General features: G+C 38.7%; 1 protein-coding gene across 5 annotated transcripts in view; it reads left to right on the top strand.

The window, feature by feature from the left end:
• Window positions 1-23,904, top strand: part of LOC144291504 (importin subunit alpha-8-like) — a 256,604-nt gene that overhangs the window by 156,430 nt on the left and 76,270 nt on the right. The window contains exon 1 of one of the 5 annotated variants that reach the window (XR_013358809.1): window positions 17,935-18,016. The exons of the other annotated variants lie outside the window; for them this stretch is intronic. The gene's annotated coding sequence lies outside the window, so the exon portion shown is untranslated. Of the gene's footprint in view, window positions 1-17,934; window positions 18,017-23,904 lie in introns of those variants that run through there. 5 annotated transcript variants of the gene reach the window in all.

The following is a 23,904-nucleotide window of genomic DNA, read 5'->3' as shown; positions in this document are numbered from 1 at the left end:
AGAAGCTTGTGCTGGACACAGTGCTGTGGCTCATATGTACAAGAAAGTAATATGAATCCCCACAGAGCAGTGTGGTGAAAAATTATTCAGGCTGCTTCCTAAAGAAACTTCTAACACAATGCATAATGAAAACGTCAGGTGCAATGAGATATTAGGTGCTGCTCTGCTGTTCTGAAGTGCCAGGTATTTCTCTACCTGTTATCCAAGTAGGTGAGTTTTGGGAATGCATTTGCAGCCTGAGGAGAGCATCAGCAGTTATCTGTGCTGAGAAGATCATAAAGTGACTGACAACAATGAAGCTGGTAGGAAGTGCCTGAGGAAATGTTGAGGACTTCTATAGAGGAGGTAATGTGACGAGGTGAGCCATGGTGAAGGTGTGTGGAAAGAGGATACTGCCTGTGTACAATGCTGAGTAATGTTGTGGCCCAAATCCCTGGCCCTGTGGATTTGAAAATTGTTCTCAGGGAAGTTCTTATTATTAAGAATCAAGATGAAATCACTGAAGCAAGCAATATGGTTTTTGTTATTTCTGTAGTCATTCTAGAAATCCAAGCTCAATGTTAGGCATTTATTTGTGTTTATTATTTATTATAGATTTCCATATCAGTTTGAGTCTCTGACTTGTGTGATACTTATCTCAGATTGCTTCTTGGAGTCTCTGTGGCTACTCCTCCTCCCTTGGTCATGTCCAGTCATTGTCAAATGGCTTTGAGGAAGTTAATCTCTCTTAGTCTCCATTTCCTGGCATTTTACCTTTGTAGTGTCCCTTGCTTTCTATCTCATTATCTCTTTGTCACTGCCCCTACCTGAACTCTATCCAGTCCAGACCTCTCTAGTCTCCCTCTACACGTCTCTTACCCTTTGACCTTCCTACTCAGAGCATAGCAGTAGTAAAAGGTAACCCAGTTTAATAGCTACTTTTTTGGGCACCCAGTCCTGGGGTTACATATATTTGTTCTAATGTTGCAGTAACTGAGGAAATGGTATTGTCACTTCCACTGTATGGCTTGAGAGGCTCCAAAAGGGTGAAAATGTGCCTATATCAGCTAATGAGAGCCAAAGTTAGAATTATAACCCAGGGATGATGGACCCCATAGTTCATGCTATTCCCTACTCATTGTGTTTTCTCTCCTCAAAAATCTTCAGTGGCTCCCATTGCTTAATAGATTAAGTCCAAGCTGTTTTATCTTGACATTCAAGGCCCTCTAAAATCTAGGCTTTTTCTGTTACCTTTGGTTTCATGTCCTACTCTGTAGCCAAAAAAATAAGCAGCCAAACAAACAAACCCTCCCCCCCCTTTTTTTTGTTTACACCTATGCTTTCTTTCCTAAGTACGTTATACATGCTTTTCTCCTGCCTGGAGCAGAAACTCTGTCATTCCTTCAGTGTAAGTAAATCTTGCCCAAGAAAACATTGAGCAGAGTTGGGCCAGAGATCCATTTATTTTCTGGCTCACAAAGGGTATATTGGATCTTTATTAAATAGTCTAAAATGTCCTTTCAATAATGTTTTTCTTTAATATCTTTTTAAAAGACATTTAAAGTGAATCAGAAAGCAATTAAATGATTAATTGCTGCAGTCTGATTCTGCTGCCCTCAGCCTCCGTGGATGCTATCTGACCGATTAACCTCTGTTTCTGAGCCCTGTCTGATTGAGGAAGGCAATGACGGAAAACGCTTGGCCTATCACATGACTGATCTTTGCTGTCATGAGCCATCGTTTTCTAACTGCAAGCTTTCATTTTCAAAGTCCTGGCATGATTTCAGGAGCTGTAAACCCTCGTGTGAGTAAGTGAGCAGTAAGAACTGGCAGTTTTTCAATCTCAAGTCTCTTCAGCTTTAAACCTACATTTAGCTGTGATTTTTTTCTCTCCTTAAGTTGGGCATTTTTTTGGTGACTACTCTTTTGATAAATAAAATAGGGTGGAGGTGAAAATGACTGAGACAAATATGGGTCAGTCCAGGTAGGGCTGACTCTAGAAAAAAACAGCCCCAACATTAATTATATAGTCAGAGCAGGAGGTGAGAGAGAAATAGGTAAATATATGGAGTTCCCAGCCTTTGCAGTATAACTATTGACTCAGGGCAGGGGACACTGAAAATGTACTCCCAAATTATGAATTCAGTGGTGGAGATAGTCCACATGCCAGTTTGTACATATGTTATTTTTGATGTCTTTGGGGGGAGTCAAGGAGTATTTACTCCAGGGTCTAACTCTGAATGGAACAGGTTTATGGAATATTGGAGAAGGATATATCATTTGAAAGATTTCTCTTTTTTTTCCTAAGATTTTATTTATTTGACAGAGAGTGAGAGAGCACAAGTAGGGGAGCAGCAGGCAGAGGGAGAAACAGGCTTCTCCCTGAGCAGGAAGCCTGATGTGGGGCTTGATCCCAGGACCCTGAAATGGTGACCTGAGCCAAAGGCAGATGCTTAACTGACTAAGCCACCCAGGTGCCCCCATTTGAAAGATTTCTAGTTACAATGCTTAAGTAATTGCATTTAATTTAATGCAGAATTAATTGTTTTTAGTGCATTCTTAGCTGAACAGTATGGTTAATATTATTTGCATTAATGTTTAAGAGATGAGAAGTCTGAAAACAAAAATGTGAATATAATTTGAAGGACTTCCTAAAGATTTGTTCCTTCCTGATGGTTTTGTTTTGTTTTTTGGGTGTTTTGTTTTGTTTTGTTTTGTTTTAAAGAGGGAGAGTGGTGGGGGAGGGGCAGAGGGAAAGGGAGAAAGGGAATCTTCAGGAGTCTCTATGCCCAGCACAGAGCCTAACATAGGACTCTATCATGGTCTGAGAGGAAATCAGGTGTCAGCCACCCAGGTGCCTATCCTGCCTGAGAGTTTTATTTTGAAATTTTTATATCAAATATTTTATTATCCTCTTTTCTTTTTATTTCTTAGATTTCAAAACAAATTAGTAAGAGGAAGAATGAGGAGGAGGAGAAACTGTACCTACCATCAGAATGTTATAGTCAGCAATGTAATGAAAACAGATTGTAATTTCATACTGAGTTTTGATTGTGCATCTATGTTTTTGTTATTGTCTTCTTCATCTTCATATCTAGCAATAATTATTGACCATCAAATGTCCTTATAGTACCATCTTAGGAAACTGGATATAAGGGGTTCTATAAGGAAAAAAGATATTATTGATATATGGAGTTTATTTAGAAGACAGTTGTAGACATCTACAGAAATAATAGTAGCTTACATTTATGGAGCACTCACAATATGCTGACCTTTGCCTAAGTGCTTCACACAGCATTAGTTCATTTATTCCTCTCAACAACTGTATGAGATAGGTTCTATTTCCTCTGTTTTATGAATGAGAAAACTGAGGCACAAGGAGATTAGATAAATCATTATAGTCACATATGCTGGAGCTGGTAGAGCTGTAATTTCAGCCCAGGCAGTCTGAATACAGAATTAAAAAAATTTTTTTACGTGTAACCAGAATTAAACTGATTTTGCTCTTTTTAGATTTCTTAGACTTACCATCACCACCAGTGCATTCTAAGGAGCGATTTAGTATGGAGTTTATAAGAATAGAAGAAGAATCATTTACAGTAGAGAGATGGAGAAAGGTAAATGAAGAAAGACACTAGTAAAAGCACTGTAGCAGTCCTGAGAGAAGGATTCTAGAGGGGTTGGCCTGTCTATATCCTCTACTCTGTACTCACATGTGCCTTAGCCTGCACTGGTTGACAATGATGGGCACTTGATTAAGGAGCATGGCTGGTGACTGATTTTTGTCACTCACTGCACTGGTTTCCTGCACCTCATATTGGGATGGATAACACTGACAGCTTCCTTTGGATTCCATCCATGTGGAGCATACCACCCTTCTAGATATGTAGTTCATGTTTCCTTCTTGGAGCTAGAATGTATCCTTTCCTTTCATACCTCTTCCCACTCAGAACACTTAGGACAGGCCCATCATCCTTTATCTAAAACCATGGGGCCAGTTATATTTTGGAATTCAAAATTTGGAAAGGTAAATGGTATGTATCCCATATATTGTATAATATTTCTAGTGCGGTCTGGGTCAATACTCCATAAATAAATAGTCACAAAATGTATGCATCTTCACCCTAAGTGAGACAAATAATGACTACACTCAGCTACATGTCAAGAAAGTCAGATTTTGCCGCCAAACAATTTTGTGCCAGATTTTGGAAAAACTTTTGGCTGCAGGACTTTCTGTATTTTAGAATTTAGGATAAAGGAATGGAAATATCATAACCTATTCTTTCCATTTTAGTCAGAGGCATGGACATTAAAGACACTGACAAAGCTTTCCTACATTTCCTGGACTGGCCAGGAAGGAGTCTGGCATAGGCTGAGCCTGAAGAACTTCAGGTACTCAGGAAGTAGAGTCAGTATTTACACTATCTATATTCCCTGCAGGTTTGCTGTGCAAAAAGTAATAAAGAAAATACAAACTCAAGAAAGAAAAGATTCAAAAAAATTTTTTGATTTGAAAGACCTATTTATATTACTCACAAAGGCCTCTCCCCTTCTTCCCTTGGGAGTTACTTAGCTTAGCTTGGAGGACCACAGATTAAAGTACAATATAGCAAGTATTATTAAAGACAACCTGTAAAAATGCATTATCCTGAAGATTTAGCAGCTAATTTTCTGTTGTCCTTATTTCTTACATCATTTTTTTCCCTCAGTGTATAACCTTCTTTAAATTTTATGTTCTGCTCTCAAATTCCTTCTGGATTTAATGACTAACCTCTATTTGTGTTATCCTGGTGAAGCCTATAGAAGGAAAATCATAAATCAATGGCATATGTTTGTAGCTATAAACAGGGGACAGATTCAGAAATATCTAAATGTGCCAAGTACCCTATTTCCTAGAATCGCAATGCTCAACTCTCAATTAATCTTAGATTTACAAATCTAATCAAATGGCCCAATCCATTTTCATTGAGAAACTGTGCACTGTGTATAATCTTTTACTTGACCTAAATCTATAGTAAATCTTGGGAAGTAAACTCTTTTGTGGAACCGGTCACTCTGTTGGATAAAGCCAGAGTCCCCTTATAGGGCCCTGAGTTACCATTTCATGTACTTCAAGACATAGTTTGCAAAGGGACAGTCTGTAGTACCTCACATACAAGGAGGACAGTACTCAATACTCATAAATGCTGTGTGTGGTGATGGTTGAAGGACTACACTGAGTCATTTATGCTTTGCCCCCCAGCTCTTTGGAAATAGGGTATGATTTTGGAAGGTAATAGTAGCAAATATTTATTTATCACCTTTCTGGGTCAGCCAGGCATTTTTAAAACTCTCTCTACCTATGAACTTATTCAATCCTTTTAGCAAACAAAGAGGCAGGAACCATATGATCTTTGCCTTAAAGATGAGAAAGCTCAAGCACAAAGAAGTTAAGTAAATGGTCCTGTGAACCTTAGCTAGTGAGTGGGGTGTGGGGCTCTGAATCATGGCAATCTTTTTTAAGTCAACCCACATAACCATTGTCATGCTGCTTTCCAGGATATTGCATGTCCTGTGACAAAACGTGTCCCAATGGTAGGAAGCTTACCACTTGGGCTTCCTTAGAATGTCTTCCAGCCCAGTGGTTTTCCAACCTTAAGTTTCTTCAGAATTCCTGGAGGTGTTGGGAATGAGAGGAAAGGGGACTTCATACCCATATTAGCCAGAACAAGTCAGCATTGTAAGTATTACTTGCTGGCACTAAGATTTTATTTTAATAAAGAGTTCAATTCACAGAAGCTTGAAATGACAACTCTAAACAGTTGAGCCAGTTAGCCCTCACATAGTGTTCATAGCAATTGCAAAGAAAAATGAGATGTAGAAACCTGGATTCTAATGCTATATGATGCTATAATATTCTTTCTTGCTGTAGACAAAAATCACAGATATGAGATCAAGAAATACACATGGATTTTGGAGATTACATTTCAGGGTGAATTAGAGGCTGGTGCCTGGGTGAGACCATAGGATTGTAAGACCAAATCAAGAGCTGATGAAGTAGAAGGTGGAAGACCACCCAGTTCTATGGGCCTGATCTAGGGTTGAGGAAGGGATGATGAGAGAAGAAAGCTTGGTACATGGGGTGTCTGTCTGGTTCAGTCAGTAGAGCATGAGACTCTTGATCTCAGCGTCATGAGTTCCAGTTCCACATTGGGCTTAGAGCTTACTTTTAAAAAAAAAAGAAAGAAAGAAAAAGAAAAAAGAAAGCTTGGTGTGTAAGAAGAGGCTTGTGATTAACTGGTAAACAGAGCTGAGGACAGATATTGAAATGAGGAGCCATACTTTGTGTGAATAGATTCCTGAATGTAGGACCAGAGGAAGTAGAAAAGAAACCAATTGAGGGAAGCAAGATCAGAGAGCCAGAATGAAAACTTCCTATAGAAAATGGCCAATGCACAGAAGACCTAGGAAGAGACTCTTAAGGCCCAGAGGCATAAAAAGCTAGGATGTAACTTTTTATAATTAAGTTTACGAGATTGGTGGATTTGAGAAAAACAAAGGATTACTACAAAGCATTTTACTAGGTACCTCACCTTGTCCTTGATTAGGTGCACTCAAACCTGGTTGAGAGATCTTTTTCCAAAGGTGGTATCTAGTTGATTACCATCAGCTGGAGCACAGATGTGACCCTACACCCTTCAACCTTTATTTTATAAAGCAAATGCTCTGTCAAGGCTCTGATGTATATTTCATCAAATAATGATGTTCCCTCATTTATCCTATGTGTTCATTTCCTTATTATTTAATAGGCTGTTAATGTGGGATTCCTGGATGAACCTGAGGGGTTCCTGAATGACTCCTCTGAAATCATTATACTAGATGATCTACTTACATTTCTGTCTCCCTTGCTAGACTATAAGTAACCTGAGGGATGTTAAAAAACAAAATTAAACTGAGTGAATTTGAAGATCTAATTGGCTTTATTCAATGATTCCTGAATCAGGCAGCATCCCATCTAGGAAATAGAAAGGAGCTTCAGGAGCTGTATAAAATGGAAGACTTTTGGGGCACATGGGTGGCTCAGTTGTTTAAGCATCCAACTCTTGATCTCAGCTGAGGTCTTGATCTCAGAGTTGTGAGTTTGAGCCCTGCATTGGGTTCCATGCTGGGCATGGAGCCTACTTAAGAACAAGTGGAGGACTTTTATAGTCATATGGGAAGAATAAGATTTTAACAAAAAGTATATTGTTTTAGACAAGATTACCTCCCTTTGCGGGAAGGGCAGGAGTATGTCCTACAGATTACCTCACTAGTGCTGATCAGGTAATTCTAGGTTGACTGGTTTGAGGTCACATTCTTAAGAAAGACTGAAACTACAATTAGGTTAGATATTAAATCTTGGTTTGCTGACTTGGACCTTAGCACAAGTGACTCCAATTTGGGCTTGTCTTTTTTCTTCAACAGGAATTGAAACTGGGGGGGGGGGGGCGGAAAATATATATTAATCTATACTTGAGCTATAACTCACTAGTTCATTCATTCTACATTTTCTTGATTATCATACTTATAATTGAGTATTGAATACACAGGAAAAAGGATTACAAGAAATTAACAAAGAGCAAAATAATAATAATTATTGTAATGTGTTTTGTAATAGAGGAAGCACACAGGAGGGACACCTAAAGTAGCCTGGAGACTTGGAGTTGTCTTCCTAGACAGGAAACACAACTGCAGCTGTTTCTGGAAAGATTCATAGGAGTCAGTTGGGTTGGGAATCCAGCAAGAGGTAAGGGGAAGGGCATTACAGTAACAGAGGTGGGAAATAACATTCTGTATGTGGCAAAATGCAAGTTGTTTGGGATGGCTATGCCAGGGGGCATATATAGGGGCTGAGATAGACAGAGCTGGGGAGTGATAGGCCTTTTATACCATACTAAGAATTTATATTTTGTCCCCAAGAGCACTGGGACTATTAGAAGATTGAAACGGAATCACATGACAGAATTTCTATTTTAGAAGGATTACATTGGCAGAAATGTGAAAAATGTAATAAAGGGAACAATCACGATCACAGAAAGGTCTTAGAGGACTTCTATAATAACTGAAGTTAAAAACAATAGTGATGTGCTCTTACTTACTGCTCTTGCTACTACCACTGCCATTGGTGTTATTCCTCCACTGTTGCTGCTACTACTACTGCCACTATTCCTGCAGCAACAATAAGGAAAGCAAAGTTGTCTAAGACTATGAATGAGGATGAGGTCACTGAAAGCATGTAGTATGAGGACAAAAGTAGGTAGATGATGAGGAGAGGCATGAGAAAATCAAGAGTCTGTGAGAAGAGTAACTGTGATATTGTTATTTATAATAAGAAATATGTATTTGGTCTTTGTCCTGGAGTTTTCTAAGTGATGAGAGCAATAAGGGTGTCTTATTTTGTTAATGTTATCTTTTTGGAGAGCTGGGTAACCTAAGGATTGGGGCTGGTTGCCAAGACAACCAAACATGTGATTAGAGGGTTGGAACTTTTAGTTCCACCCCCTAAACATAGAGGGGAGAGGGCTGAAGATTGAGTTCTGTCACCAATGGCCAATAATTTAATCAATTATGCCTTTGTAACAAAGCCTCCATCAAAACCCCCCAAAAATAGGGTTCTGAGAGGTTCCAGGTTGATGAACATCTAGAGATTTAGGGAGAGTGGTGTGCTCAAAGAGAATGGAGTCTTGGCACCCCTTCCTCACACCTTGTCCTATGCATCTTTTCTGTCGACTGTTCCTGAGTTATAACCTTCTATAATAAAGCCCTAATCTAGTAAGTAAAATGTTTTTCTAAGTTCTATTAGCTGTTTTAGCAAATTAATTAAATCCAATGAGGGAGTCATTGGAACCTCCAAAGTATAGCCAGTGGGTAAGAAAAACAGGTGACAGCCTGGACTTGTGATTGGCATCTGAAGTTGAGGCAGTCTTGTAGGATCTGATTGCTCTCTCAGGTAGACAATGTAACAATTGAGTTGAATTGTAGGACACTTAGCTGGTGTTGTATAGTTGTTTGCTGTGGGGGGGGAAAGCCTACACTTTGGAATTGGGTGCAGAATCAGAGTAAGAAAGGGCAATCCAAGAGGAAGAGGAAATTCAGGAGAGGGGGTCTCCTAGAAACCAAGGAGAGGTGATGAGCACTAATAAGTGATGAGGAGAGGTGAAAGAAGAAAAGAACTTGGGATCCCTGGGTGGCTCAGCAGTTTAGTGCCTGCTTTGGGCCCAGGGCATGATCCTGGAGTCCCAGGATTGAGTCCCACATTGGGCTCCCTGCATGAAGCCCACTTCTTCCTCTTCCTGTGTCTCTGCCTCTCTCTCTGCGTGTCTCTCATGAATAAATAAATAAAACCTTTTAAAAAGAAGAAAACTCAAAATGTATTTGTTTTGGTAATAATGTAGTTTGTTTTCCAAATGCCTCATCAACTGACTCTGATTCGACTAAGTTACACTAGAGGAAGGCAGAGCTTGAAAGGCTTAATACATGCTCCTGGGACTTACTATGATTCTTTTGAGTTTTTGAGAAATACTTGAACTCTTAGCTAATGACATATGTAGATAATGAGTGCCTGTTGATGAGGATGATGCCTTTAGAAACTTCACCACAGAGAAAACCTGGTTTATGGATTAATCATCATTATTATTGTTATTATTTATTTTAAACAAACTGGCGTGTTTAAATCTGTTCTCAGATAATAAAACACCGGCAAAGACATAACTTGCAGAAATATTGCATCATGATCAAAATGTGTACTAAGTCACATCTGATGGTTTCAGATACTCCATGTATTTTCAAGTTAGCAGAAATAGGAAGTAAAGATAAAACTTGCCTTTCACTTCTCCCCATGTGTGTTTTTTTCATTGTTTTCTCTTTGGTTCCCCTGTAACAGCCTTGCAGTCCCAGTGGTGTATGTTCAGTGGCATGTGAGGTGATTCACTTGTCTCAGAGTTAGCTGTCCCCTGCCCTCTGTAGTTGCTAGGTATACCGGGGGGGGGGGGGGGGGGGAGAGAAAGCACTGGTACTCTAACCTCTGACCTGATTTGAAGTGTCAAAGCATTTTGGAAATCAGGTTTTGGTGTTAAAAACTCTCAGTGAACTCTGGTGGACTGCAATGGCAGTCAGCACCTTAGAATACTGATGAGGAAAAACCATGGGGCCTATCCATGATGAAAACCTTCTAAAAACCCATGAACAGAACTATTGCAAGTCATAGGTAAGAAGATGAGAGAAAAACTGGCTTTTGCTATTTGCCTATTATTTGTCAAAGACACAAGAATTTGTATACATCTCTTCATCCTCTCCCATCTTCTTGTAGTGATTGAAAGCATTTTACAAAAGAGAAATTCCAAGGGGAAGCTGTGGCCAATGGATATGAACAAAACTGAGATATCTTTTACTGTAAAGTACAGGCTCTCCTGGCATTTACAAAGACCTAGATAACAAATGTATTCTCCTCAGTTCCTGTAATTTTTGTAAAGAAAACAATCCCAGCACCAGTGGAGTTTTTTTCAATGTTCTCTGAAGGGTCTTTTGTCAGTTGAGAGTAAGGCACATGTTTGAAGAACTTTCAAGTAATTCTCATTTGCACTACTTATCTTTAGTAAATCTGAGAGTTGACCCTAGATAAAGATAGGACTGTGCTGGCTGAGCTTCCAGCCTATACCAGCAACTTGCCAGCCATATGAGTGAGCCACCTTAGAGATGAGTCTGCAGGCCCAGGAAAGCCACTCTGTCTGTTGGAGTCCCATGAGCAGAGATGACAGGTCTCTGCTGAGACCTGCCCAAATCAAAGATTTCTGAGAAAAATAAATTATTGCTGCTTGGTTAAGCCATGAAGTTTTGGGGGTGGTTTGTTATGTCAGTAGACAATTGGAACATTTGCTTTCCAGGATACTGTGCTCCTGTTTTTTTTTTTTTTTTTTCCTGACTCCCTGTCACTTTTTCTTGTTCTTCTTTCATAGTTGTTCTTAATTCCCCTATCTTTGTTTTCACTTCTTATTGTGTAAAAGTTTAGTCACATAAACAAAATAGACAGCAAAGAATAATGAACCTCCATGTACTCATTACCCAACTTCAACATTTATCTACTCAGGGCCAATCTTATTTCATCTGTGCTCCTACCCACTTCCATCCATCCGACTCCATTTTATTTTTAAACAAATTCCTTAGATCCTTTTTGCTATCATATTCTCATGGTGATCTCACCTGAATTCATAGATTTAAATACACTTCATATGCTGAAGACTCCTAAATTTATTTCCTGCACTATAGTACTGTGGCTCAAGGCATGGATTTTGATATTTACATGCCTGGATTTGAATCATGGCTCTTCCATAAACTATCTTTGTGACCTCAGACAAGTTATTTAATCTCTATGTGCCTCAGTTACTCAATCTGTGAAACAAGATAATAATATTTCCTACTACTTCTTGGAAGCCAACCTGTTGTCAGGATTAAGTGAGTTAGCATATGTAAACTGTTTAGAACAGTGCCTGTACATATCCAATTATTGGCTTTATTATTGTATCTTCAGGCCAGGCATCTTGCCAGAATTCCAGGCTTATATATCCATCCGCTTCCTTGGCATTTTCACTTAGATGTCAAATAGGTATCACAAGTTTATTATTCCAAAACCAAATTCCAAAAAAATAATAAAATAATAATAAAATAAAATAAAACCAAATTCTTGATCTTCCCCCAAGCCCTATACAACTCCTCCCTCAGTCTTCCCATCTCAGTTAATGATATCTTCACCTTTCCATATATTTAGCCCCAAGTGCCATGATGTCATTCTTGACTTCTCTCTTGCCTTCATATCTTACATTATATCCTATTGGCTCTGCTGTCAGAATATATCCAGAACCTATCACCACTATTAATCTTGTATAAACCTCTGTCACCTCTCACCTGCAATATTGCAATAGCTTTCTAACTGTTCTGCTTGCTTCTACCCTTCCTTTCCTATCCCTCCCCAATCAGAGTAGTCTTAAAAAGATAAGTCAGATCATGTCACTCTTCTGCTCAACTACAATGACTTCTAATGTGATTCAAAGTGAACACCAAAGTTTTTACATTTCTCTCTGATCCCATCTCTGACTATATTCACTCATTTTTCTCTAGCTTCTCTAGAAGCTAGTAGGGCTCCCACCATAGGTCTTTACAATTCAGCCATACCTCTTCAAGAAATTCTCTTTGCTCAGATCTTCACGGCTAACTCTCTCACCTTCTTTGGTCTTGGCTTAAATGTTACCTTCTAAGCTTGAATCCTAGCCAACATCCTACTCCTGTTTGCAACACTCAGTCTCCCTTAGTTTACTCTACTTTTTCTTTTTTCCTTGGTATTTATAATCTTCTAACATACTTTATAATGTATTCATTATTTTGTATATCATTCATTCTTTGTTTTCTTCTACTAAAATGTAAGCTTCATGAGGTCATCTTTTTTGTTTGCTACTGAATCCAAAAGATCTATGGCTATCATAAAGTAGATACTAGATAGATAGATAGATAGATAGATAGATAGATAGATATCATCCATCCATCCATACATACCTCTGTATTTTTTTAATAAATTTATTTTTATTGGTGTTCAATTTACCAACATACAGAATAACACCCAGTGCTCATCCCATCAAGTGCCCTCCTCAGTGCCCGGCACCCATTCACCCCCCACCCCGCGCCCTCCTCCCCTTCCACCACCCCTAGTTCGTTTCCCAGAGTTAGGAGTCTTTATGTTCTGTCTCCCTTTCTGATATTTCCCACACATTTCTTCTCCCTTCCCTTATATTCCCTTTCACTATTATTTATATTCCCCAAATGAATGAGAACATACACTGTTTGTCCTTCTCTGATTGACTTACTTCACTCAGCATAATACCCTCCAGTTCCATCCACGTTGAAGCAAATGGTGGGTATTTGTCGTTTCTAATGGCTGAGAAACGACATTTCCATTGTATACATAAACCACATCTTCTTTATCCATTCATCTTTTGATGGACACCAAGGCTCCTTCCACAGTTTGGCTATTGTGGACATTGCTGCTATAAACATCGGGGTGCAGGTGTCCCGGTGTTTCATTGCATCTGAATCTTTGGGGTAAATCCCCAACAGTGAAATTGCTGGGTCGTAGGGCAGGTCTATTTTTAACTCTTTGAGGAACCTCCACACAGTTTTCCAGAGTGGCTGCACCAGTTCACATTCCCACCAACAGTGTAAGAGGGTTCCCTTTTCTCCGCATCCTCTCCAACATTTGTGGTTTCCTGCCTTGTTAATTTGCCCCATTCTCACTGGTGTGAGGTGGTATCTCCTTGTGGTTTTGATTTGTATTTCCCTGATGGCAAGTGATGCAGAGCATTTTCTCATATGCGTGTTGGCCATGTCCTCTGCGAGATTTCTCTTCATGTCTTTTGCCCATTTCATGATTGGATTGTTTGTTTCTTTGGTGTTGAGTTTAATAACTTCTTTATAGATCTTGGAAACTAGCCCTTTATCTTATACATCATTTGCAATATCTTCTCTCATTCTGTAGGTTGTCTTTTAGTTTTGTTGACTGTATCCTTTGCTGTGCAAAAGCTTCTTATCTTGATGAACTCCTAATAGTTCATTTTTGCTTTTGTTTCTTTTGCCTTCATGAATGTATCTTGCAGTTACTGTGGCCAAGATCAAAAAGGGTGTTGCCTGTGTTCTTCTCTAGGATTTTGATGGAATCTTGTCTCACATTTAGATCTTTCATCCATTTTGAGTTTATCTTTGTGTATGGTGAAAGAGAGTGGTCTAGTTTCATTCTTCTGCATGTGGATGTCCAATTTTCCCAGCACCATTTATTGAAGAGACTGTCTTTCTTCCAATGGATAGTCTTTCCTCCTTTATCGAATATTACTTGACCATAAAGTTCAGGGTCCACTTCTGGGTTCTCTATTCTGTTCCACTGATCTATGTGTCTGTTTTTGTGCCAGTACCACACTGTCTTGATGACCACAGCTTTGTAGTACAACCTGAAATCTGGCATTGTGATGCCCCCAGATATGGTTTTCTTTTTTAAAATTCCCCTGGCTATTCGGGGTCTTTTCTGATTCCACACAAATCTTAAAATAATTTGTTCTAACTCTCTGAAGAAAGTCCATGGCATTTTGATAGGGATTGCATTAAACGTGTAAATTGCCCTGGGTAACATTGACATTTTCACAATATTAATTCTGCCAATCCATGAGCATGGAATATTTTTCCATCTCTTTGTGTCTTCCTCAATTTCTTTCAGAAGTGTTCTATAGTTTTTAGGGTATAGATCCTTTACATCTTTGGTTAGGTTTATTCCTAGGTATCTTATGCTTTTGGGTGTAATTGTAAATGGAATTGACTCCTTCATTTCTCTTTCTTTGGTCTCATTGTTAGTGTATAGAAATGCCATTGATTTCTGGGCATTGATTTTGTATCCTGCCACACTACCAAATTGCTGTATGAGTTCTAGCAATCTTGGGGTGGAGGCTTTTGGGTTTTCTATGTAGGGTATCATGTCATTGGCGAAGAGGGAGAGTTTGACTTCTTCTTTGCCAATTTGAATGCCTTTAATGTCTTTTTGTTGTCTGATTGCTGAGGCTAGGACTTCCAGTACTATGTTGAATAGCAGTGGTGAGAGTGGACATCCCTGTCTTGTTCCTGATCTTAGGGGAAAGGCTCCCAGTGCTTCCCCATTGAGAATGATATTTGCTGTGGATACCTCTGTGTTTTAGAAAGATCACTCAGGAAGCAACGTAAAGGATAATTTGGAGGGAAGAGATAGAAAACTCTTAAGATCTTTACAATAATCCTTGTAAGAAATGATAAGAGCCTGAGCAAAGGGGGATGAATAGGTATTTGTTGGTAAAACCAACAGAAATGGATGGCAGTATATTTTGGGGTGGGGCAGGGGAATAGAGAGAGAGAGACAATGGTTTTTGGTGACTTTTAGATAATTTTCCCTCTAACCTTCATTGTTTTTGGTTGAGATGGATTAAGACAGATTAAGAGAAAGATCAAGAGAAAAATAATCAAGTTTAATTATATATATATATGTATATGTATATATATATGTATATATATATATATATATACCTCATATACACATGGGAAATACCCAGGAAAACTAGTAAAACTCCCCCAATGGTCCAACTCACCATATTATACCACCTTTAGCTAAAGACAAAAGAAAGATGAAAGATGTTACAGGGTGAGGAGGCCAGTTATGTATGGGAGGTTATCGGGGAAAGTACAGTAAAAAAAGGAAGGTTGTTAGGCAAATTTAAGTGGACTTCTGCATTGATAAGAATTTCTTGTGATTTAGAGTCATTCTTCTTTTCCTGGTACAAAGAGGCACATACCTTACAAATGGAGATTTCCCTTATACAGGCATACCTTGTTTTATTGCACTTCCCTTTATCACACTTCACATTTACTGAAGTTTTTGTTTTCTGTTTTTATTTTTACAAATTGAGAGTTTGTGACAACCCTGTGTCAAGCAAGTCTATAGATTTTTCTAAGATTTTTCCAACTATGCTTGTTCACTTTATGTCTGTTTCATATTTTAGTAATCTTGCAAAACTTCAAATTTTCTCTCTTTTTATTTTTTTTTATTTTTTATTTATTTTTTTATTTTCTCTCTTTTTAAAAAAGATTTTATTTATTTATTCATGAGAGACACACAGAAATAGGCAGAGACATAGGCAGAGGGAGAAGCAGGCTCCCCGAAGGGAACCTGATGCAGGACTGGATCCCAGGATCCCACCACCACAATCCAAGCTGAAGGCAGATGCTCAGCCACTGAACCACCCGGGCATCCCTCAAATTTTCTCATTAATGTATTTTTTTTAGTGATCTGTGATCAGTGACCTTTGATATTCCTGTTATGATTGTTTGGGGGCATTACAAACTGTACCCATATAAGATGGCAAACTTAATTGATAAATTTGTGTATGTTCTGACCTCCACTAACCAGCCATTCCCCTTCATCTCTCCACTCTATTCCCTGAGACACAACAATATTGAAATCAGGCCAATCTATTCCCTGAGACACAACAATATTGAAATCAGGCCAATCAATAATCCTACAATGGCTTCTATGTATTTAAGTGAAAAGTAGAGCCATACATGGTCTCACTTTAAATCAAAAGCTAGAAATGATAAAGCTCAATGAGAAAGACATGTTAAAAGGCAAGATAGGACAGATACTAGGCCTCTTGAGCCAGTTAGCCAAGTTGTGAATGCAAAGGAAAAGTTATTGGAGGAAATTAAAAGTGATACTCTAGCGAACACATGATTAATAAGAAAGCAAAACAACATATTGCTAATATGGAGAACGTGTCAGTAGTCTGGACAGAAGATGAAACCAGTCACATCATTCCTTAGGCCAAAGTTTAATCCAGAGAAAGACCCTAACACTCGTCAGTTCTAGGAAGTTTGAGAGAGGTCAACAGTGAAGAAGAAAAGTTTGAAGGTAGCAGAGATTGGTTCATGAGGTTAAAGAAAGAAATCATCTTTAAAACATAAAAGTGCAAGTAAAGCAGCAAGTGCTAACATAGAAGCAGCCCAAGCTATCCAGAAGATCTAAGATCATTAATGAAAATAGATATGCTAAACAATAGATTTTCTATGTAGACAAAACAGCTTTCTATTGGAACAAGATGCATCTAAGACTTTCATAGGTAGAGAGGAGAAATCAATGCCTACCTTCAAAGCTTCATAGGACAAGCTGAATCTGTTGGTAAATGCTAATGCAGCTGGTGATTTTAAGTTGAAGTCAGGGCTCATTTACCATTCTGAACATCCTAGTACCCTTGAGAATTATGCTAAATCTACTCTGCCTGTGCTCTATCAGTGGAACAACAAAGTCTGGATGACAGCATATCTATTGACAACATGTTTAACTGAATATTTTAAGCCCACTGTTGAGAGCGTAATCCCCATCACCTATTTAACCTATCATCCCAGCAACCTCCCCTCTGGTAACATCAGTTTGTTCTCTGTCATTAAGTGTATTTCTTGGTATGTCTTCCTCTCTTCTTTTTTTTCCCTGAGGAAAGAAAGTAGTTTTTTGAGATGGAATCTACTGCTAGTGAATATGCCATAAAGATTGTTGAAATGACAACAGAGGATTTAGAATATTTCATAAACTTAGTTGATTAAGCAGTGGCAGAGTTTGAGATTGATTCCAATTTTGCAAGAAGTTGTACTGTGGGTAAAATGCTATCAAACAGCACTGCATGCCACAGAGAAATTGTTCATGAAAAGAAGAGTTAATTGATGAGGCTAACTTCATTGTTATTTTGAGAAACGTTAAACCCACCCCAATTTTCAGTACCCTCCCCATCAGTCAACAGCCATCCACATCAAGACCTTCCACCAACAAAAAGAATATGGCTTGCTGAAAGCTCAGATGATGGTTAGCAGTTTTTAGCAATAAAGTATTTTTAAATTAAGGTATATACCTTATTTTTTTAGACATAATTCTATTACATACTTAAAAGATTACAGTGTAGTGTAAATAACTTTTATATGCACTGGGAAGCCAGAAAATTCCTCTGATTCACTTTATTTCGATATTGCAATATCTCCAAGTTTTGGAGATTGACCTGTAAATGCAAATTTCCCTTACCAAAGAGTAAATTCTACCCTGTATTTGGAGATTCTCTTATGACTGCTTTTTCTAAAATATAATTATCTCAAAATAATCTTTAGGTCAAAGAAGCATATTTTGGGATGACATATTCTGCTATCCTTCAGTTGTTGCCTCTTTTTGTGTGTTTTTTTTTCTACCAACAATAGTGAGCTAATAGCAGGACTTTGACAAATACAGATGGTGGTCCCTGACTTAGTTTGTCCTTTGATTTTTCAACTTTGTGATAGTGCAAAAGTAATACATATTCAGCCAAAACTGTACTTTGAATTTTGATCTTTTCCCAGGCTAGTGATATGAGGTACAATGCTCATGATGCCAAATGGCAGCAAGCCATTTGATCAAATGTAGCTCCCAATCAACCATGTGATCATGACGGTAAGTAAGCAAAATACAATCTTTTTGTACACATGCAATCATTCTGTTTTTTACTTTCAGTACAGCATTCCAATAAATTACATGAGGTATTAAACACTTTATTACAAAATAGGCTTTGTGTTAGATGACTTTGCCCAACTTTAGGCTAATGTTAATGTTCTGCGCTTATTTAAGATAGATGAGGCTAAGTAAGCTATGATGTTTAGTAGGTTAGATGTGTTAAACGTATTTCAACCTATGACATTTCCAACTTAATGGTGCATTTATCGACTCATAACCCCATCACAGGTCAAGGATGATCTATAGTTGTGATTGACTGATAGGCTGAAGCATATTTTAAAAATTAAAAAAAGAGGGCAAGGGCAGCCCCGGTGGCTCAGCAGTTTGGCACCGCCTTCAGCCCAGGGCATGATCCTGGAGACCCAGGATCAAATCCCACATCGGCCTCCCTGCATGGGGCCTGCTTCTCCTTCTGCCTGTGTCTCTGCCTCTCTCTCTCTCTCTCTCTCTTTCTCTCTGTGTCTCTCATGAATAAATAAATAAATATTAAAAAAATAAAATTAAAAAATTAAAAAAGAGGGCAGCCCCTGTGGCCCAGTGGTTTAGCATTGCCTTCGGCCTGGGGTGTGATCCTGGAGACCAGGGATCAAGTCCCATGTCGGGCTCCTTGCATGGAGTCTGCTTCTCCCTCTGCCTGTGTCTTTGCCTCTCTCTATCTGTGTGTGTGTGTGTGTGTGTGTGTCTGTCTGTCATGAATGAATAAATAAAATCTTTAAAAAAAAAAGTTTAAAAAAGCTTAATTACCTCATCCCCCAGTATTTGCTTAATTATACCTGTGACACACTACTAGATTATCCCCAAATATATTTTATGCTTCTTTCAGAGTAATAGAATTTTAGCTGGATACATGGTCACTTAGCTAGAAACTATTTTTTCTAGGTATCCTTGCGGTTGGATGAGGCCATGTCATTGAGGTTAGGCCAGATGATGAAAGTGAAAGTGTTGTGTGCCATTTCCAGAACTTGGCCTTAAAACAATAAGCCAATGCTCCCATTTGATCTGGCACCTTTCCCTGAGGTGAAACAGGGCTCTTTCATGGCCTACTTTTGACCATGAAAACTAAACAAAATGCCCCACAGGATGGTGGAAAAGTAAAATGAAGGTATATGGGTCCTTAAATGATGTGGTGGAGCAAAACTGCTCTGTCAGAATAGACTTTCCTGACTTTTATTTGGGAGAGATAAATATCTACCTTCTTTTAACCTCTGTCTTTGGGAGCTTTTTGTTATAAAAGCTTATCCTTCATCCTGACTAATACAGTAGGTAAAAACAATTGATTTCTTTGTTCCTTAGTACCCTAATCAATTAAAGGAAAGTTGAATACATTGAATTGAGAAGTTCTTGAAAAAGCAATAAAATAATACCCCTTAGTTCTGTTCTTTGTGTTGGTGAATACTTTATCTATGGATGTGATAAAAAAATTACATAATCATAAAATGGAAGCAGAGTTAGAATCAGCCATATGGGCACTCAAGGTAGGTTAGTACTTGGGTGAATACTTTGGTATTCATGTCAGATTAGCAACCTGGCACCTCAACAAATTGATATTCTTAATTTTTTCCATTGCCTCCAGCTGTTTTCTTCTAGTTTCCATTCATTCCTTTTTAAAATCTTCCTAGATATCCTGTTTTATTTTATTTTATTTTATTTTTTTTATTTTTATTTTTTTTATTTTTTAAAGATTTTATTTATTTATTTATTCATGAAAGACTGAGAGACAGAGAGAGCCAGAAACAAAGGCAGAGGGAGAAGCAGGCTCCATGCACCGGGAGCCCGATGTGGGATTCGATCCCAGGTCTCCAGGATCGCGCCCTGGGCCAAAGGCAGGCGCTAAACCGCTGCGCCACCCAGGGATCCCTATTTTATTTTTTTTAATTTATTTTTTATTGGTGTTCAATTTACTAACATACAGAATAACCCCCAGTGCCCGTCACCCATTCACTCCCACCCCCCGCCCTCCTCCCCTTCTACCACCCCTAGTTCGTTTCCCAGAGTTAGCAGTCTTTACGTTCTGTCTCCCTTTCTGATATTTCCCACACATTTCTTCTCCCTTCCCTTATATTCTCTTTCACTATTATTTATATTCCCCAAATGAATGAGAACATATAATGTTTGTCCTTCTCCGACTGACTTACTTCACTCAGCATAATACCCTCCAGTTCCAATCACGTTGAAGCAAATGGTGGGTATTTGTCGTTTCTAATGGCTGAGTAATATTCCATTGTATACATAAACCACATCTTCTTTATCCATTCATCTTTCGTTGGACACCGAGGCTCCTTCCACAGTTTGGCTATCGTGGCCATTGCTGCTAGAAACATCGGGGTGCAGGTGTCCCGGCGTTTCATTGCATTTGTATCTTTGGGGTAAACCCCCAACAGTGCAGTTGCTGGGTCGTAGGGCAGGTATATTTTTAACTCTTTGAGGAACCTCCACACAGTTTTCCAGAGTGGCTGCACCAGTTCACATTCCCACCAACAGTGTAAGAGGGTTCCCTTTTCTCCACATCCTCTCCAACATTTGTGGTTTCCTGCCTTGTTAATTTGCCCCATTCTCACTGGTGTGAGGTGGTATCTCCTTGTGGTTTTGATTTGTATTTCCCTGATGGCAAGTGATGCGGAGCATTTTCTCATATGCATGTTGGCCATGTCTATGTCTTCCTCTGTGAGATTTCTCTTCATGTCTTTTGCCCATTTCATGATTGGATTGTTTGTTTCTTTGGTGTTGAGTTTAATAAGTTCTTTATAGATCTTGGAAACTAGCCCTTTATCTGATAGGTCATTTGCAAATATCTTCTCCCATTCTGTAGGTTGTCTTTTAGTTTTGTTGACTGTATCCTTTGCTGTGCAAAAGCTTCTTATCTTGATGAAGTCCCAATAGTTCATTTTTGCTTTTGTTTCTTTTGCCTTTGTGGATGTATCTTGCAAGAAGTTACTGTGGCCGAGTTCAAAAAGGGTGTTGCCTGTGTTCTCCTCTAGGATTTTGATGGAATCTTGTCTCACATTTAGATCTTTCATCCATTTTGAGTTTATCTTTGTGTATGGTGAAAGAGAGTGGTCTAGTTTCATTCTTCTGCATGTGGATGTCCAATTTTCCCAGCACCATTTATTGAAGAGACTGTCTTTCTTCCAATGGATAGTCTTTCCTCCTTTATCGAATATTACTTGACCATAAAGTTCAGGGTCCACTTCTGGGTTCTCTATTCTGTTCCACTGATCTATGTGTCTGTTTTTGTGCCAGTACCACACTGTCTTGATGACCACAGCTTTGTAGTACAACCTGAAATCTGGCATTGTGATGCCCCCAGATATGGTTTTCTTTTTTAAAATTCCCCTGGCTATTCGGGGTCTTTTCTGATTCCACACAAATCTTAAAATAATTTGTTCTAACTCTCTGAAGAAAGTCCATGGTATTTTGATAGGGATTGCATTAAACGTGTATATTGCCCTGGGTAACATTGACATTTTCACAATATTAATTCTGCCAATCCATGAGCATGGAATATTTTTCCATCTCTTTGTGTCTTCCTCAATTTCTTTCAGAAGTGTTCTATAGTTTTTAGGGTATAGATCCTTTACATCTTTGGTTAGGTTTATTCCTAGGTATCTTATGCTTTTGGGTGCAATTGTAAATGGAATTGACTCCTTAATTTCTCTTTCTTCAGTCTCATTGTTAGTGTATAGAAATGCCACTGATTTCTGGGCATTGATTTTGTATCCTGCCACGCTACCAAATTGCTGTATGAGTTCTAGCAATCTTGGGGTAGAGACTTTTGGGTTTTCTATGTAGAGTATCATGTCATCCGCGAAGAGGGAGAGTTTGACTTCTTCTTTGCCAATTTGAATGCCTTTAATGTCTTTTTGTTGTCTGATTGCTGAGGCTAGGACTTCCGGTACTATGTTGAATAGCAGTGGTGAGAGCGGACATCCCTGTCTTGTTCCTGATCTTAGGGGAAAGGCTCCCAGGGCTTCCCCATTGAGAATGATATTTGCTGTGGGCTTTTCATAGATGGCTTTTAAGATGTCGAGGAATGTTCCCTCTATCCCTACCCTCTGAAGAGTTTTGATCAGGAATGGATGCTGTATTTTGTCAAATGCTTTCTCTGCATCTAATGAGAGGATCATATGGTTCTTGGTTTTTCTCTTGCTGATATGATGAATCACATTGATTGTTTTACGGGTGTTGAACCAGCCTTGTGTCCCGGGGATAAATCCTACTTGGTCATGGTGAATAATTTTCTTAATGTATTGTTGGATCCTATTGGCCAGTATCTTGTTGAGAATTTTTGCATCCATGTTCATCAGGGATATTGGTCTGTAATTCTCCTTTTTGGTGGGGTCTTTGTCTGGTTTTGGAATTAAGGTGATGCTGGCCTCATAGAACGAATTTGGAAGTACTCCATCTCTTTCTATCTTTCCAAACAGCTTTAGGAGAATAGGTATGGTTTCTTCTTTAAACGTTTGATAAAATTCCCCTGGGAAGCCATCTGGCCCTGGACTCTTGTGTCTTGGGAGGTTTTTGATGACTGCTTCAATTTCCTCCCTGGTTATTGGCCTGTTCAGGTTTTCTATTTCTTCCTGTTCCAGTTTTGGTAGTTTGTGGCTTTCCAGGAATGCGTCCATTTCTTCTAGATTGCCTAATTTATTGGCGTATAGCTGTTCATAATATGTTTTTAAAATCGTTTGTATTTCCTTGGTGTTGGTAGTGATCTCTCCTTTCTCATTCATGATTTTATTAATTTGAGTCTTCTCTCTCTTCTTTTTAATAAGGCTGGCTAATGGTTTATCTATCTTATTAATTCTTTGAAAGAACCAACTCCTGGTTCTGTTGATCTGTTCCACAGTTCTTCTGGTCTCAATTTCGTTGAGTTCTGCTCGAATCTTAATTAACTCCCTTCTTCTCTTGGGTGTAGGATCTATTTGCTGTTTTTTCTCTAGCTCCTTTATGTGTAAGGTTAGCTTTTGTATTTGAGTTCTTTCCAGTTTTTGAATGGATGCTTGTATTGCGATGTATTTCCCCCTTAGGACTGCTTTTGCTGCATCCCAAAGATTTTGAACGGTTGTATCTTCATTCTCATTAGTTTCCATGAATCTTTTTAATTCTTCCTTCATTTCCTGGTTGACCCTTTCATCTTTTAGCAGGATGGTCCTTAACCTCCACGTGTTTGAGGTCCTTCCAAACTTCTTGTTGTGATTTAGTTCTAATTTCAAGGCATTATGGTCTGAGAATATGCAGGGGACGATCCCAATCTTTTGGTATCGGTTCAGACCCGATTTGTGACCCAATATGTGGTCTATTCTGGAGAAAGTTCCGTGTGCACTTGAGAAGAATGTGTATTCAGTTGAGTTTGGATGTAAAGTTTTGTAAATATCTGTGAAATCCATCTGGTCCAGTGTATCATTTAAAGCTCTCGTTTCTTTGGAGATGTTGTGCTTAGAAGACCTATCGAGTATAGAAAGAGCTAGATTGAAGTCACCAAGTATAAGTGTATTATTATCTAAGTATTTCTTCACTTTGGTTAATAATTGATTTATATATTTGGCAGCTCCCACATTTGGGGCATATATATTGAGGATTGTTAAGTCCTCTTGTTGAATAGATCCTTTAAGTATGATATAGTGTCCCTCTTCATCTCTCACTACAGTCTTCGGGGTAAATTATAGTTTATCTGATATAAGGATGGCTACCCCTGCTTTCTTTTGAGGACCATTCGAATGGTAAATGGTTCTCCAACCTTTTATTTTCAGGCTGTAGGTGTCCTTCTGTCTAAAATGAGTCTCTTGTAGACAGCAAATAGATGGGTCCTGCTTTTTTATCCAGTCTGAAAC

Source organism: Canis aureus, chromosome 20 (genome assembly GCF_053574225.1).
Source record: "Canis aureus isolate CA01 chromosome 20, VMU_Caureus_v.1.0, whole genome shotgun sequence".
Lineage (NCBI taxonomy): Eukaryota > Metazoa > Chordata > Mammalia > Carnivora > Canidae > Canis > Canis aureus.
This window is presented reverse-complemented; position numbering and strand designations above follow the sequence as displayed.